The sequence below is a fragment of the Cavia porcellus genome, unplaced genomic scaffold (genome assembly GCF_034190915.1).
Source record: "Cavia porcellus strain 051 isolate PalLab524CR breed Dunkin Hartley unplaced genomic scaffold, mCavPor4.1 scaffold_21, whole genome shotgun sequence".
NCBI classification, from domain to species: Eukaryota; Metazoa; Chordata; class Mammalia; order Rodentia; family Caviidae; genus Cavia; species Cavia porcellus.
Genome location: NW_026947504.1, coordinates 32531859 through 32547699, shown reverse-complemented (window position 1 = coordinate 32547699; position 15841 = coordinate 32531859). Strand labels below are relative to the sequence as shown.

Here is a 15841-nt window from a genome sequence, read left to right as displayed (position 1 = left end):
CGCGGCGCAGCGCGGGCCCTGGGCACCCGGGCTGGACGGCGCCCTGCCGCAGGCCACGCCCCTGCCACGCCCCCGTCACGCCCCGGCCCACACCACGCCCACCACGCCGCGGGGGCGTGGCCGACCCGAGGCCTGGGACCGGACGGGACTTGACCGAGCCGGGGGCGGGGCGGGGATGAAGGGGCGGGGCAGGGACGTGGATGAAGGGGCGGGGCGGGGGCGGGGCCCGGGGCGGGCGCGGGACACAAAAGGATGCGCGAGCGCCCCCGCGGCGCACTCTGGCTCTGGGCGCCCTCCGATTGTTCTCAGGCGCCCTGCGGCAGACATCGCAGGAGACTTTGCCATCCTGGTCCCTCAAGGATGGCAACCTCGCTGGCCCAGTTGTGGACCAGCGCGCCGCACCGTGTCTGTTCTTACGTCGGCCCCACCCCACGCTTGTCCTCTCCCGCCACCTTCCCTTCAGGGGCGGCTGGTGCATGAAGATGCACCAGCTGCTCCAACCGCAAAGCAGGGTCCCGATGGCTAGGGCATACCGAGGCCTTGGGACCTGACCTCTGCAGTGACGTCTGAGTCGAGAGGCTACAGAAAAAGAAGTGCCCCAAAGATGAAGGCTTATTTTTCTTAATTCTGCATTCACTCTAAAACCTGCCATCTTCTGCACCTATCAGAGATGCATGCCGAGCATCATTTAAAAAAATAAAACGTACATCTTACTGGAGTAAACCCCAAACTGCAAGGAATACTGTTCACTGTCGTGTTTTTGAAAGAGATGGACAAGCAAAACACAAAATCAGTCATAAAGAGCCGCCATGTTATCCTGAATATTAGGTAAACAGTCAGAAGTGGGCTAAGGGAGGGTCACCCAAGGGGTACCTGGTGGGTGCAGGCTTGGGGTTCACAGCAGGGGCCCTGGGTCACAGGCCTGGTACACACCAGCTTTCTTCCTGCTGACAACATATTTTTGCAAGCATCCTGTATCAAAGTACTGCTTTTCTTTCTGCCACTTATCCTGCCCGGTTTCCCTCCATGGCATTTATCACCATTACCTGACATTACTTATTTATGGTCTGTTTTCCTGCACCAAGAACAAAAATTCCAGGATGGCAGAGACTTTCTTGGTTCACTGCAGTGATCTCAGCACCCCAGCAATGCCTGGTGCATAAGCAGCATTCCTGTTTGCTGGTGAAATAGATCGTCTTTACCCAAATCATATAAAGAGTTTCTCTGAGTTCCCCAAGCAGAGATGCAGTGACACACAGGGAGCCCATGCTATATACACTACTATGGATCAAAATAGTGCAGACTGGGTCCCTCGGTGGCTCACAGCTCTAGGAGCTCTTGCCATGGCCTAGTCCAGGACCCTGCCCTCACAGATCCCATTACTGTCTGGTTCTTATTTTTTAAGCTGATGCTAATGGGCAGCCACAATTGAGAAGCACTAGTTAGATGATGCTGGCACCACAAAAACAACAGATCCAGTTCTGGCCCTCTAAAATGTTAACTACCTTAAGATGCAATTATACCATGGGAACAACTGTTACCACTCTGTGACCAAGTGACTAAGAGTGGGCTTGAAGGGGCTAGGCAGGCTCACAGGTCATTAGCCGCTTAGCAGTGAGGGTAGGCAGGTGGCAGACAAGGGTGCTGGGATGATAGAAAAGCCTGAAAGAATGGGTAAGGGTCATATTAGGAAAAAGGAGGACAATACGGGGAAAGGCAAAAGCAGCTTAAGCAAATTTTGTCAAATACACAAAATTTTACCAGGGATCAATTTTTTAAAAATCAGTGTTCAAGGCCCATATAGGGAAAGGACAGAAAAGCAGCTCAGCAAAACAGTCTGTGAAGGTTCAATGCCAGCTGAAGGAGGACAAACTTCATTCTGAAGGTCATTGGAAGCCACAAAAGGTTTCCAGCAGAAGAGAAGAGCACCCAGCAGTGCTGCAATCCCAGCACTTGGGAGGCTGAGAGGCAGAAGGATTACTCCAAGTTCGAGGCCAGCCAGGGCTACATAGTGGGTTCAAGGCAAAAACAAACTGCACAATGAGAGACCTGGTCTAAAAAGAAGAAAAAAGAGGAGGGGGAGGAGAAAGAAAAAGAAGGAGGAAGAGGAGGAGGAGAAGGGGAAGAAGAAAAAAGAGAAGAGGAGGAAGAGTAGGAGAAAGAAGGGAGGAGAAGGGAAGGAGGAGACCACAACAATTACGACCAAAGTCAAGTTAATTCTATGATCTACAAACAAGATGATAAATGCACAAATTAAAAGGAGAATGGGAAAAAAACACAGACATAAGAAGCATCTCAGAAGACAACTCATTAAGAGGGGCCAGGGATTTAGCTCAGCGGCATAAGCACCTGCCTGGCAAGTGTGAGGTCGTGAGTTCGATCCCCAGTACTGCAAAAAAAAAAAAAAAAAAAAAAAAAAAAAAAAAAAAAAAAAAAAGAAGAAGAAAAGAAAACTCATTAAGTCATCAGAGGAGAGATAAAGTATGTAGACTAGAAAAGGGAAGAAAATTCCATAAATAGGATTTGAAAAATTTGGTACAAAATCAAACAAGCAAGCAAATAAACAAAAAATATCACCATAAAAATAATGGAAACAGTAGTTTCTCTGAACAAGAACTTAAATGTTTTATAACTAATATTGAGGTTAAAAATTACTGACACAAACAAGGAACCATGACAAAACTAGGGGAAATAATATCTCCCCCGTGCCTAGCATGTCTCAACATTCATCTTGATATACTTCAACAGAACCAGGCCTGGAAATTTTAGGGAAAAATAGATAATAACCCTCCAACACCAAGACTTAGATAACTTCCTTCTGGCTCAGTCCTTCAAGTGGACCTACCCCAGCACTGAAGAAAAACATGAATATTTCTGAAATAACACAAATTTGTATCCCCCAAGGAAAACACTACACCATAAAGAGCAAAGTACACTCTGACTAAGGTTTCAAGTTTGGACTCCTGAGACAAACCCTGCGTTAATGCATTTTTGCAAATGTCACCGTACAAAATGCTTACAGCTCCCCCATAAATAGGTGCAGTGTCAGCAATTAGGGGGAGTTCAATAAATATCTATTATTGAGAAAGAAGCCACAGTGAACAAAAGAGCTGAGAGAACAGGAGTAGGCAAGTAAGCACTAAGTTTTCCCTCACAAAGTAGAATTACAGACAAGACATTTGATGGCCAAGGTCACCAGGGAAGGAATTATAACCTGCTCACAGTTATGTGCTGCCCTGAATGCTTGCTGGCATGCCATGAGCACTGGAAAGCGTATGTTAAGTGGACACATAAAAGGCCAATGTGGTGGGCATGTTGAAGGTACCTACACTACTGCTGCCCCAATGACTTCTCCCTTGCCTGGTTGTTGAATCTCCCCGGTCACTAAGGGTCTTCTTCAGGGACTCTGACATAGGCGCTAAGGAGGCCACTGCTACACATGGCTGACCTATGAGCACCCACATGTTCTCTGGGTCTGCAGAGGGTCATCTTTCTCCCACCAGGGGCAGAGGAAGGATTTCTTCCAAAATAAATATATTGTAGGTACGAGAAGGACACAGAAACAGCCCCAACAGCTTTTTGGATTCTGGGTCCAGTCTCCTCCTCAATCTTAGCTGTGCTGGGGTCACTGGTTTTCATGAGCCACCCCGATTATTCTACTACTCATTAGCAGAATCCCCAGCCAACTCATTCAAGAGTGCACAGAGAATCTGTCCTGCCCTGTAAGACAGAGCAAGTAAGATTACAAAGGAAGGTAAACTGCTATTCACTTGAAGATCACCTTGGGGTTATCAAGGCTTTAGATTCTTCTAGCATGGAGGTGCCTTTAGGTGGCACTACCCAGACCCTGGAGCCCACAGAGGAAAGTCCCCGGGGCACCATCTAGTCCACTGGTTTAGATGAAACCAAAAAGTTGCTGGAAGTGGAATGGCAAATGTTTTAAATTTTTAATTTAATTTTAAAAATACTCCTGTCATCTTTCACCTTTCAGGGTTTCTGCCACAGCTGGAGACAGGACAGGAAGTTATGAAACAGACAGATGGCAGAGAATGCCCACCAGGAAACCATCAATAAGAGGATGAATGAGGATGGAGGGGCCAGAGGAGAGAAGATGAGTGTAGAAACCCACTCGAGACTCCCCGAAGCACAAAGGGTGTTTGAGAGACAGAGATGCTCACTCCACTGTTCCAGAACCATCAGCAACGCCCACCGCCACCAGCTTCCTGCCGACGTTGCTGTGCGGTCCCTACTCTCAACTTATACTTAATTATACAAATTCGCTCTCATCTCACCACATGTAGTGTGCCAGTGGCAACAAGAAAATGGAACTCCCTGGAGTGGAAAGTGGGCAGAGGCAGAGCTCTCGTGGGCAGGTAAGCAAGGACAAGGGCAGATGATGGCCATTTCCATTCAGCACCTAAACTGTTCTATGTAAATCATTTTTAGGAAGAAAATGAAAAGTCCTAACAGACTTTTACAATGTTTGCTACCTAATAAATGTAATAATTAGGGTATACCCATGCTTATTACTTAATATGCAATTCAGTACTATACATAAGTAAATATTAGCATAGTGAACTGTAAGTCCGTCCAAGGAGCTAAGAACTTTAACAAATTACACTTAAAAGGAGAATTGGGGCAAATAATTACAAAATGTTTCACTGCATTAAGTAACACAGAAACAAAATCCTTCATTCAAACTGCAATGTTTCCCCCTAACTCAACTGAAAATGTTCAAAACTCCAAAGTGATGGTCAGGATCTACCAAGTCCATTTAATACTAGCTCCAAGTAGAGGTTCTAGAAAGAAAAACACATCAGTCTCCCTGAGCCAGATCTAGGCTCCTTTTGCAAAAGCATGAAAAGCAGCAGTAGAGGCAGATCTGACCTGGACATTTGTCTGGTCTTTGTCCTGGTCTCTTGGGAGGGAGTCTGTAGACCCTCAGTGCTTCCCAAGTGATAGCACCATCTTTGTTACTCATCGTAGGGGCTTCAGATGGGTCCCCAGAAAACTTTCAATGGGATCTGTCCATGTCAAAAAAACCAACCATGTGCTTAGAGGACGATCAGATTCGGAGTCTGGGGAATTAGCACATCCTTGCAACCTCTAGGACAGCTAGTGATTGAGTTTAGTGATTTTTATAATAGTGAAACACAGTAATACAATACGTGCTGCAAAGGTTACTTGCCCAGAGGTCACAGAAACTTCATGTTTGACACCTTCCCAGGTCTTACCTTTGTGTCTGTCCAATTAATCCTCTATAAGAAAATAAATTATAACATTGTCCTGAATTATCTGAAGGGATCATGAAAACTCTTAATTTATATCCAGTTGGTCAGAAGTACAGGTGGCCTGGGAACCCCCAAGCTTGTGGCTGGGTGTGAAAGTACAGTCTCCCAGTGGACTGTGTCCTCGTCTTGCAAAGTCACCCTAATGCTGTGCAGTTAGTGTGAAAATTACTCTGCTGGAGCCAAAGGGGAAGCCTTAGAGCAACCTCATAGCATTTATGCACTCACAGGGAAGGGAGGATGATAAGTACAATCTGAAAAACTTGACTCCAATTCCCTTTCCACTGGATCATGCCATCTCTTATGAACTCAGGCAGAGCTTGGTATCTTATCCATAAAATGGAGATTGTAGAAATAAAGGTTTGGCAAAATGTTTTATAAAATGTGAGTTAAAAATATTTTAGGCTTTACAAGCCACATACGGTGTCTGTCTCATATCCTCCTCCTCCTAATTCTTCTCCCTTTTCTTCCTTTTTAATACAAAAGTCTTTAAATTTAAAAACCTTTTGTTATAGTTTGGATCCCCAAAGACCATGCACTGAGGGATGGTCCCCAGCTAACAGTGCTGCTGGGAAGAAGGAGGTGGCACCTCAGACAAGGAAGGTGACTCAGAGTGCAGCCCCAGTGAGTTACTGGGACCATTTCCCCCATCTTTGCATCCTGACTGCCATGAGATGAACAATTTCTTCCACCACAGACTCCCACCATGATGTCCCACAACCCAAAGCCAAGGGACTGTGGGCTGAAACCTCTGAAACTGCATCCAAAATACACTTTTCTTTCCTTCAAATTGTTTGTGTCAGGAATTTTATCATGGCAACTGAAATCAACTAACCCACCTTACAGCTCACAAGTCACAGTTTGCTGACCACTCATTTGAAAGCTCTTTCACAGTTAACAACCTGACCATATCCCAACTCCTGCCTCGAGGAAATATCAGCTTCATTTTTATAAGCTTACATTTTCTAGCTCAATAGATAGGCATTCAAACTTTTATTACACGAATTACAAAGTTGACTATGTCTTTCTCCTACTTTTTATGCACTGTCCTTGAAAAACATGTAAAGATGATTTTGTCTCTGGCTCCAGGTGTATCTCTAAGCAGACACTGCAACAATTATAGAGCTTTGCTACAAGAGGCACGCATATACACACAGGTACATGTGCACAGTGCACACACACACACATGTTCATCACAGAGTTCAAGTTCAACTCTGCCCTCTACCCTATATTTACAAAGATGTCTCATAACCCTTCAGAACACAGACATATCACAAAAACATCCCAGCTACTGAAGAAGCACTTGGAGTAATTATTTCTCCTAATCAAAAAGACACAATGAAAATGCAAACTGTGCAAATGCAAAATGTGATTATTCCATCTTGGCAGACACATTTCAGATGGTTTTTCAAGACCCCACTTTGCACAAATCGTGTCTCTCCAAATATAGCATCTGTGATCCACTTCCACCCAAGAATTCAAATAAAACAATACAAAGGGAAATGACAGGAAGGGTCAGAAATTCTTATGTCTGCGAGCATTTAGTGTTTTTGCTTTCCTCATTTTACAGGAATAGAGAAGATGCAAAAAAAAGTAACAGGCTGTAGACTATGATCTAAAATATTGCTAGCTGTTGAATTCACTCAATTATTAAACATCTCCTAGATATGAGACATTTCGGTAGAGAAAGAAATACATACCCTGAGGGATATTTTAGTGGCAAGAGAGACCCAGAAAGCTTAAAGATGCTGTCCAGGCCACAGGAAGGCTGAACAACTAGAATGACTTCAGTACAGAAACAGATAAACTACTTTTGTAAAAATGAGTCTGACTGTCATACAGAGAAAGAGCAGGGAATTCCAGGTGTAATTGCACATGCAGAGAAAACCAAGCCAGTGATCCTTTATGTAAACCTCACTGCTTCCTTTTCTTGGGTGAAAGGTGAACCATAGCAATTAGGAGCTTTCTTTCCAATAATCACAGCAATAGGAGTTGGGCTTCTGTTTCTCGCATCCCATTCTTTTGCTTATATTGCAGTGCATGATGTATATTAAGTGTAGACAAATCAGCTTTTAAGGAACATTTATTTCATATATAAAAACAAAACTATGAAAATAGCTATGTTTCAACCACTTAATTCAAAGGATTTCCCTTTATGAGCTGCTTTGGTAGAGGCTTAAAAACACAGGTTTAGTGACCTAACACAGCAACTGTGTTAGGAAAGATATTCTCCATTTTTTCTAGGCCCTCAAATCTGAGCTCAAATGCCAACTCTAAAATACCATTGCCAATTTAATATGCATGGACACAATCACCTGCAGAACACTGATTCCAGGAGGCAAAATCTGCAATGTTCAAATCCTTTATATAAAATGATCCCGTGTGTGCACAGAACATGCACACATCTTCCTGCCCAGTTCAAGTTAACTGTAGATTACCTATAATACATACTACAGTCTATATGGTATGAAAATAGTTGCTGAGCTGTGTTATTTTATTACTTATATTATTTTTATTGTATTTTTCCAATACTTTCCATCTATGATTAGATGAATCTGTAGATGTGGAACCCACACATATGGAAAGCTGAATGTACGGTCTTTAATAGTTAATCCTAGAAGAGGTACAGGAGTTTTTAGAATTGCGATTTGCCTATCCTTAAGCACTTTGGAGATGTACACGCAACTCCTTGCCCAAAGACACTAGGATGGTTCACTACCGCTGCCCATGTACCTTGTAGTGCTCATTCACATTTATGGAGCTGAAAGCACAAGTGCCTGAACAGGAGTGCCCAAAGGGCACACAGCGCCAGAGAAACACCCTGAGGGCACGGAGTGCTGGAAGTGAACAGGTGTTCCTGCCCCAGAACACAGGAGAAGCTAATTAAGCAACGGGGCGTGGTATGATAAGTGTGTAAATCAACGCATTGCAGTGGTTGAGCACTCTCTTCTCCCATCTGGAGAAGGGTTCCACCTGAACCCAGCTTTCTGCGTCTATCTTTTACGTTCTTCATCCTCTGGTCATTCTCCTCCCTCCCCCACTCCCGCCCCCACCAGGAACTTACAGAGCTCTCAAGGCCACAGACAACAGCTAACATCACTGGTGACCATTTCTCATTGTTCTTCTCTTAGGATATCAGTTCCTCAAAAACATCAGTCCCGTCCCCCATCCGAGGACTTGGTGCCTGGCTCTCCTCCCCTCGTGCACTTCCTGCATCTTTGTCTTGCTAACTCCTTCTCACTGTTCAGGCCTCAGCTTAAATCTCACTTCTCCACAGAGTATCTCCTGAGCTCCCCCTAGCTAAAGTATTCCAACTCTGAGCTAGCCCCTATATCCTCTCTTTCATTGCTCTCACCGCTCTTTGGAATTTATTCATTTTAGGTCTTCCAACATTTCACATTAGCGCCAGGACAGTAGGGTCCATGTTCATTATAGCTGCACCCTGAGGCAAGGGACACACAAAGCATTCGATAGATGTGTTCAGTGTAGGAATCAAAGAAGTATAAAATTTCATGCTCTGCTTAAGGGGACAGAGGAAAATGAAACTCCTTAAATATAATCTGAAGTTAATCTGATTGTCTCTGACAGCACTAGCCAAAAATACCTGGAGAAAATGGAAATGCCAGATTTTGTTCATAGCCTAGTGTAACTGGAAAAGATCATGTAAACAGTCTTAGTCTTTCTTGAATAAAGATGCTCATCCTCCTCTTGCTTCTCTCCTTTAAATGGTCCAAGTGGAGGGCAGAGATGAAGGTGTGGGATGTTGGTGTAATTGCCTCCTGTCTCCTCTGCTCTACAAAGTGGCCCTGCCTGTATTTGTGGCCACGGTTTATTCCTGGTCTGGCGTGGCTTTATCGAAGGGCACTGGTGTTTTTTAGATGGTTCTGTGTCACCTGAATGCCTGCCTTACCAGTGTGGCGCCCTGAAGCCCTGCCAGTCTGTGCATCCAGCCTGGCCATCAGCCATCATCTGTAGCCCTGGGATCACATCAGCTCCTGGCATCCTTCAAAAGTCTGGGTGAGAAGTTCAGAAAAACTAAACTTTCTGCCCTTCAGTGTTATCCTCAATACACATGCCTCACCTCTCATTGAGGAACTTTTCTCCAGAGAAGGAAAATACAAGACACATCACATTATTCTCTTCTCTTCCTCACTATCTCCTACTTCTTCAAGGTCAAAAGCACACACAGGATGTCATTTCCCAACACTGTTCTTCTTCTAGATTCCACAGTGCCTAGAAAGTCTGCTGATTTCTTCAATAGAGAAAGTTCTGAGAATTAAGCCATGCAAGCTACTATAAATATGATAAAAGGGGGAAATTAATCTACGAAGTCCCATAAGCAAAAGGCTCCCTTGCCTGTGCCTTGAGGTTTTCTCACCAATGCTTCTCAGCTTTCCCAGGCAGGTGGCAGCTCTAAGCCTGAGAGGCAAATGTTTCACACAAGAGACAGGCATGTTAATTTGCTCCCACTGCCACCCCAGGTTCACACATATAGCAGCAGCCTGTATGGTGTCTCATCCTAGGATCCTAACTTTCTTGTTAGGAACCTACCCTCCACTTCCATCTACATAAACTCCAAAGTATGTGTAGTCAGATTTGAGCAAGTGTTTTAGCTTTCTGTTGAAAAAAAAAATCTGTTTAAAAGAAAAAGATTTACTTTGGTTCCTGGCTGCAGAGGCTGACAGTCTACTCCAGTCCTGTGCACCTGAGGTGGGGCAGTAGGAGGTACTGGTGCTCACTTCATGGTAGCCAGGGAGCAGAAATGGGGGGAAATCCAGAGGAAGCAGCCAGACACCAGAGAGAGTTGCCAGGTCATACCCCATAACCCACTCCTCTCAGCGAGGCCCCCATCTCCTGTTTCCATCAGCTCCCAATAATGCCAGCAATTATGACATCATCAACAGACGGATCCACTGATGAGGTCAGAGCTCTCATGACCCCAATCCCTTTCCAAAAGTCCATCAGCAACCAAATCTTCAACACAGCAGGCCTTTTGTGGGACATATCTGATCCAAACCACAGCAGCAAGTCAGTGCAGAAGACAGCTCATCACCTTCATCCCTAAATCTGTTCATGTGAAAGAGACATTTCACAGCATGATAGCTTTCCATGAGTTTCTCATCGATCTGACATTTGGAGTAACACATTCTCTTCTCAGACACAGAAGTGATAATGTTTAAAACACTGGAAAATCTATAAAAAAGAAGTGCATGGAATCATCTGACTGCCCAATTTCCCCAACAAATTCAGTGTAACCAGATCAATTTGCTGTCTCTGCCTTGTCATTTACGGGTCATAAATACTTCTGTTAAAAACCACAACTGTCCTTTAGTAAGCCCACTACTATTCTAAGCATTCTGTATGCATTTAAATATCAGATGCTATGACAATCACATGAGAACCAACCTCATTTTAGAGTATAAAAATGAGGCAAAGGGTAATGAAGGAGTAATCCATGTTGAACTTATTTGTTACTATGAAAGTCATCTGTATGACCTTTATAATTTTGAAAAATAATTTCAAGAAGTTACCTAAAATACACAAGCAGGTATTTTTTTTTTTTTATTTAAGAGGAAAAAGAGAAAAATACAAAACAAACCAAAGCGGCGTAAGGGTACACGCAATACAGAACTACAAAACAAAACAAAACGAAACAAAACAAAAAACCATAACAGTAAGAAATTACCTGCTAGTAGATTACACACTATTTTCTTGAAAATAGTTCCTCAAATCACAGTTTCAAAGAACACAAGGTGGACATTCAAACAGGGAGACTGCAAACAGCTGTGTTCAATGTTCCAAAAACATTGATAAAGTCAGCTATTTAACACCCCCAAACACACTTGCTGTTATATCCGTTAGAGCTCTTTTTCTTTTTTTTTTTCCCTCTCTTTTTTACAACAAAATTTACACATCTTGGATTTTATTACTCCTTAGTGCTTATTACTTTCTTTGGGGGGGGGGGGGGAAGAATACAGTCAAATATGGCAAAACAAATCTGTCAGTCAATACCAAGGATAGACATAGCACATGGTGTAGAACAGAGTACAAGTTTATCAACAATGGTTATCAACGTTGTCCCTTGTTTCCTTAAAAAGAATTGTCTATCTTATTAGATATTATAAAGTTGGACAAAACAGTAGAGAACAAGACCAATAAAACTTAGGCATTGTAAACATTACAGGACTTCCAAAGAAGACAATAGTCAAACCAGAATGGGTATCTTAGTGAATCTTATTGTCTTCAAAGTAGTTGCCTATGTCTTCAAACTTGATACTATCATATAGAATGGAACAGAGTCTAATCAGTCAAAACAAGATCGTGGGAGTACTACAGGACTTCAAAACAAGTTAATAGGAAATCGAAAAGAGTTACTATTTATATATCCTAATTTTTTTGAATTTTTTCTTTAATTAAGACAAACATAAGAAATGACTAAATAATTTTTTTTTGAAACAATAAGGGGGAGATTGAGATAAAACAGGACATAACAATATAACAATAGAGGTCACAGCATGACTGTTTCAATAACCTAGTACTTCACCACCTTATAACCTGACTTAATAGTAGTTACCATAGTGTCTTTTTCCTTGAAATATTTGGGTAAAACTTCATATACTCTAGCTTCAAATATTTTCATATCAAGAAGCCCAGAATAAAGCCTTTCTAATTAATGAGTGAAAACTTTATAAGGCTTCAAGGCCACCTAATGGGGAATCATGATTACCACATATTTTTATATATTTGAATCATTACTTACATTAGGGAAACTATTCGGTATTCACACATGCGAGATTGATTTATTTCACTTATGAGTATGGTCTCAAGCTGCGCCCATTTATTGATAAATATCTCAATGTGATCCTTCTTTATAGCTGAATAATACTCCATTGTATAGAAATACCACAACTTTTTTATCCATTCCTCAGTTGATGGGCACTTGGGTTGTTTCCAAGATCTGGCGTTTACAAATTGTGCTGCTATAAACATAGGTGCACATATATCACTGTGGTATGATGCTTTCAGTTCTTCTGGGAATATGCCTAGAAGTGGAATAGCTGGAATAAATGGGATTTCCAGTCCCAACTTTTTGAGAAATCTCCAGACAGATCTCCACAAAGGTTGTACCAGTCTACACTCCCACCAGCAGTGCAGGAGAGTTCCTTTTTCCCCACAGCCTCTCCAGCATTTGTTGTCGGTTTTCTTGATCCTGGCCATTCTTTCAGGAGTGAGATGGTATCTCAGTGTGGTTTTAATTTGCATTTCTCTAATGACCAATGATGATGAGCATTTTTTCATGTATTTATTTGCCATTTGCATTTCTTCATCTGAGAATTGCATATTCATCTCAGATGCCCATTTTTGGATTGGATCTTTGAATTTCGCAGGTCTGAGTTTCTTTAATTCTTTGTATGTTTTAGACAAGAGGCCCTTGTCTGAGAGAGAGTTCACTAAAATCTTTTCCGAGTTTGTGGGTTTTCTTTTCACTATGCTGGAGATTTCTTTTGACATGCAGAAACTTTTTAATAAGAAGTGGTCCCAGTTATTGATTCTGGGAAGTATTTCCCGTGCAGTTTGAGTCCTGTTCATGAATTCTTTACCTACTCCTATGTCTCCAAGGTTTCTACCTATTTTGTCTTCCAATAGATTTAGTGTTTCTGTTTTAATATTCAGATCTTTGACCCATTTAGATTTTAATTTAGTACATGGTGATAGACATGGGTCTAGCTTTAGTTTTCGGCAAATGGAGAGCCAGTTTTTCCAGCACCATTTATTAAAGAGACTGTCGTTCTTCCAGTGAACCTGCTTGGCTCCTTTATCAAAAATAAGGTGGTTGAGTGTGTTCGTAGTTGTGGTTGTATCTTCTAATCTATTCCACTGATCTTCAGCTCTGTTTTGATTCCAATACCATGTTGATTTTACTACTGTTGCTTTGTAGTATAACTTCAAGTCAGGGATTGTGATGCCTCCTGCTTTGTCTTTGCTGCTTAGAATTGCCTTTGCGATTCTAGGTCTCTTCTGGTTCCAGATGAAATTTAGGAGTGATTTCTCTAGATCTATAAGGTATGTTGATGGTATTTCTACTGGGATTGCATTGAATCTGTATAACAGTTTTGGGAGAATGGCCATTTTCACAATGTTTGTTCTTCCTATCCATGAGCAAGGGATGTCTTTCCATTTTCTGAGATCATCTTCAATTTCCTTTTTCAGTGTATTATAATTTTCACTGTATAAGTCTTTCACTTCTTTCGTAAGAGTAATTCCTAAATATTTCATTTTTTTGCTTGCTAATGTGAATAGTCCAGTTTCTCTTATTTCCCTCTCTGTAGTTTTGTTGTTCGTGTATAGGAATGCTATTGATTTCTGAGTATTGATTTTGTATCCAGCCACATTACTGAATTTATTTATTGTATCTAAGAGTATTTCAATGGAGTTTAGGGGGTCTTCTATGTAGAGTATCATGTCATCTGCAAACAGTGATAATTTAACTTCTTCTTTTCCTATCTTTACCCCTTTTATTTCTCTTTCTTGCCTAATTGCTCTGGCTAGTACTTCCAGTACTATATTAAATAGGAGTGGTGATAAAGGACATCCTTGTCTTGTACCCGATTTTAAAGTAAAGGCTTTCAATTTTTGGCCATTAGTATGATGCTGGCTGTTGGTTTGTCATAAATGGCCTTTATTATATTGAGGTAAAGACCATTTATTCCAATTTTCTGTAAAGTTCTTATCATGAATAAGTGTTGGACCTTATCGAAGGCTTTTTCTGCATCTATAGAGATGATCATGTGATTCTTATTTTTGGCTTTATTGATATGGTGGATTACATTTATTGATTTGCGTATGTTGAACCATCCTTGCATTCCTGGGATGAATCCCACCTGGTCATGGTGTATAATCTTCTTGATGATTTGCTGGATCCTATTTGCCAATATTTTATTGAGGATTTTTGCATCTGTGTTCATTAGGGAGATCGGTCTATAGTTCTCTTTTATAGTTGGGTCTTTCTCAGGTTTTGGTACTAGAGTAATATTTGCTTCCAGGAATGACTTAGGAAGGATTGCTTCCCTTTCAATTTCATTGAATAGTTTGAGGAGTGTCGGCATTAGGTCTTCTTTATATTTCTTGTAGAATTCTGCAGTGAATCCATCTGGGCCTGGGCTCTTCTTGGTGGGCAAGGACCCAATTACATTCTCAATTTCATTAGCAGAGATTGGGTTATTCAACAGTTTTATATCCTCTTGATCTAGCTTTGGTACTTCATATGCTTCTAAGAATCTGTCTATTTCTTCTGTGTTATCAAACTTTTGAGAGTAGAGGTTTTCGAAATAGGTGTTGATGATCCTCTGTATTTCTATTGGGTCTGTAGTGATTTCTCCTTTTTCATTTCTTATTGCATGAATTTGAGCTTTTTCTTTCCTTTTTTTAATAAGGTTGGCTAGGGGCTTATCGATTTTATTTATTCTTTCAAAGAACCAACTCTTTGATTCGTTGATTCTTTGGATTGTTTTCTTAGTCTCTATTGCATTGATTTCTGCTCTGATTTTTATAATTTCCTCTCTTCTTTTGGCTTTGGGCTTGACTTGCTCTTCTTTTTCTAGCTGTTTGAGGTGTAGCATCAAGTTATTTATTTGTATTCGTTCTGTTTTCCTGATGTGGGAACTCAGTGCAATAAATTTTCCTCTCAGAACGGCTTTCATTGCATCCCACAGATTCCGGTAAGTTGTATCTGCATTTTCATTTTCTTTTAGGTATTGTTTAATTTCTTCTTTAATTTCTTCTGTGACCCACTGATTACTCAAGAGTGTGTTATTTAGTTTCCATGTGTTTGCGGAATTTTTGCAGTATCCTTTGTCATTAATTTCTAATTTCAGAGCGCTATGATCCGATAATATGCAAGGGATGATTTCAACTCTTTTGCATTTGCTTAAATATGTTCTGTGAGCTAATATATGGTCTATTTTAGAAAATGATCCATGTACTGCTGAGAAGAATGTGTATTCTGATGTTGTTGGGTGGAACATTCTGTATATGTCTATCAAACCCATTTGTTCACAGGTGTGATTCAGTTCTGTTATTTCTTTGCTCATTTTCTGTCTGGTTGATCTGTCCCTTGGTGTCAGTGGTGTATTAAGGTCTCCTGTTACAATTGTGTTACTGATAATTTGAGTTTTCATTTCTGTTAATAATTGTTTTATATAACTGGGTGCTCTGGAGTTTGGTGCGTATATATTTAAGATAGTTATCTCTTCCTCTTGGAGTTTTCCCCTTACGAGTATGTAGTGACCTTCTTTGTCCTTTATGGTCATTGTTGGTTTAAAGTTCACGTTGTCTGCAAACAGAATGGCTACTCCTGCCTTTTTTTGGATTCCTGCTGCATGAAGAATTGTTTTCCATCCTTTGACTTTCAGTCTGTGAGTATCTTTCTGGGTTAGATGGGTTTCCTGTAAACAGCATATGGTTGGATTTTGTTTCTTGATCCATTCTGCTAGTCTGTTTCTTTTGATTGGTGCATTGAGACCATTTACATTAATGGTTATTACTGTTAAATG

The 15841-nt window shown here is 41.4% G+C and overlaps 1 protein-coding gene across 2 annotated transcripts in view; it reads right to left on the bottom strand.

The window, feature by feature from the left end:
- Atp8a2 (ATPase phospholipid transporting 8A2) overlaps positions 1 to 15841 on the bottom strand; it is a 627840-nt gene that overhangs the window by 533289 nt on the left and 78710 nt on the right. The gene's annotated exons all lie outside the window — the stretch shown is intronic.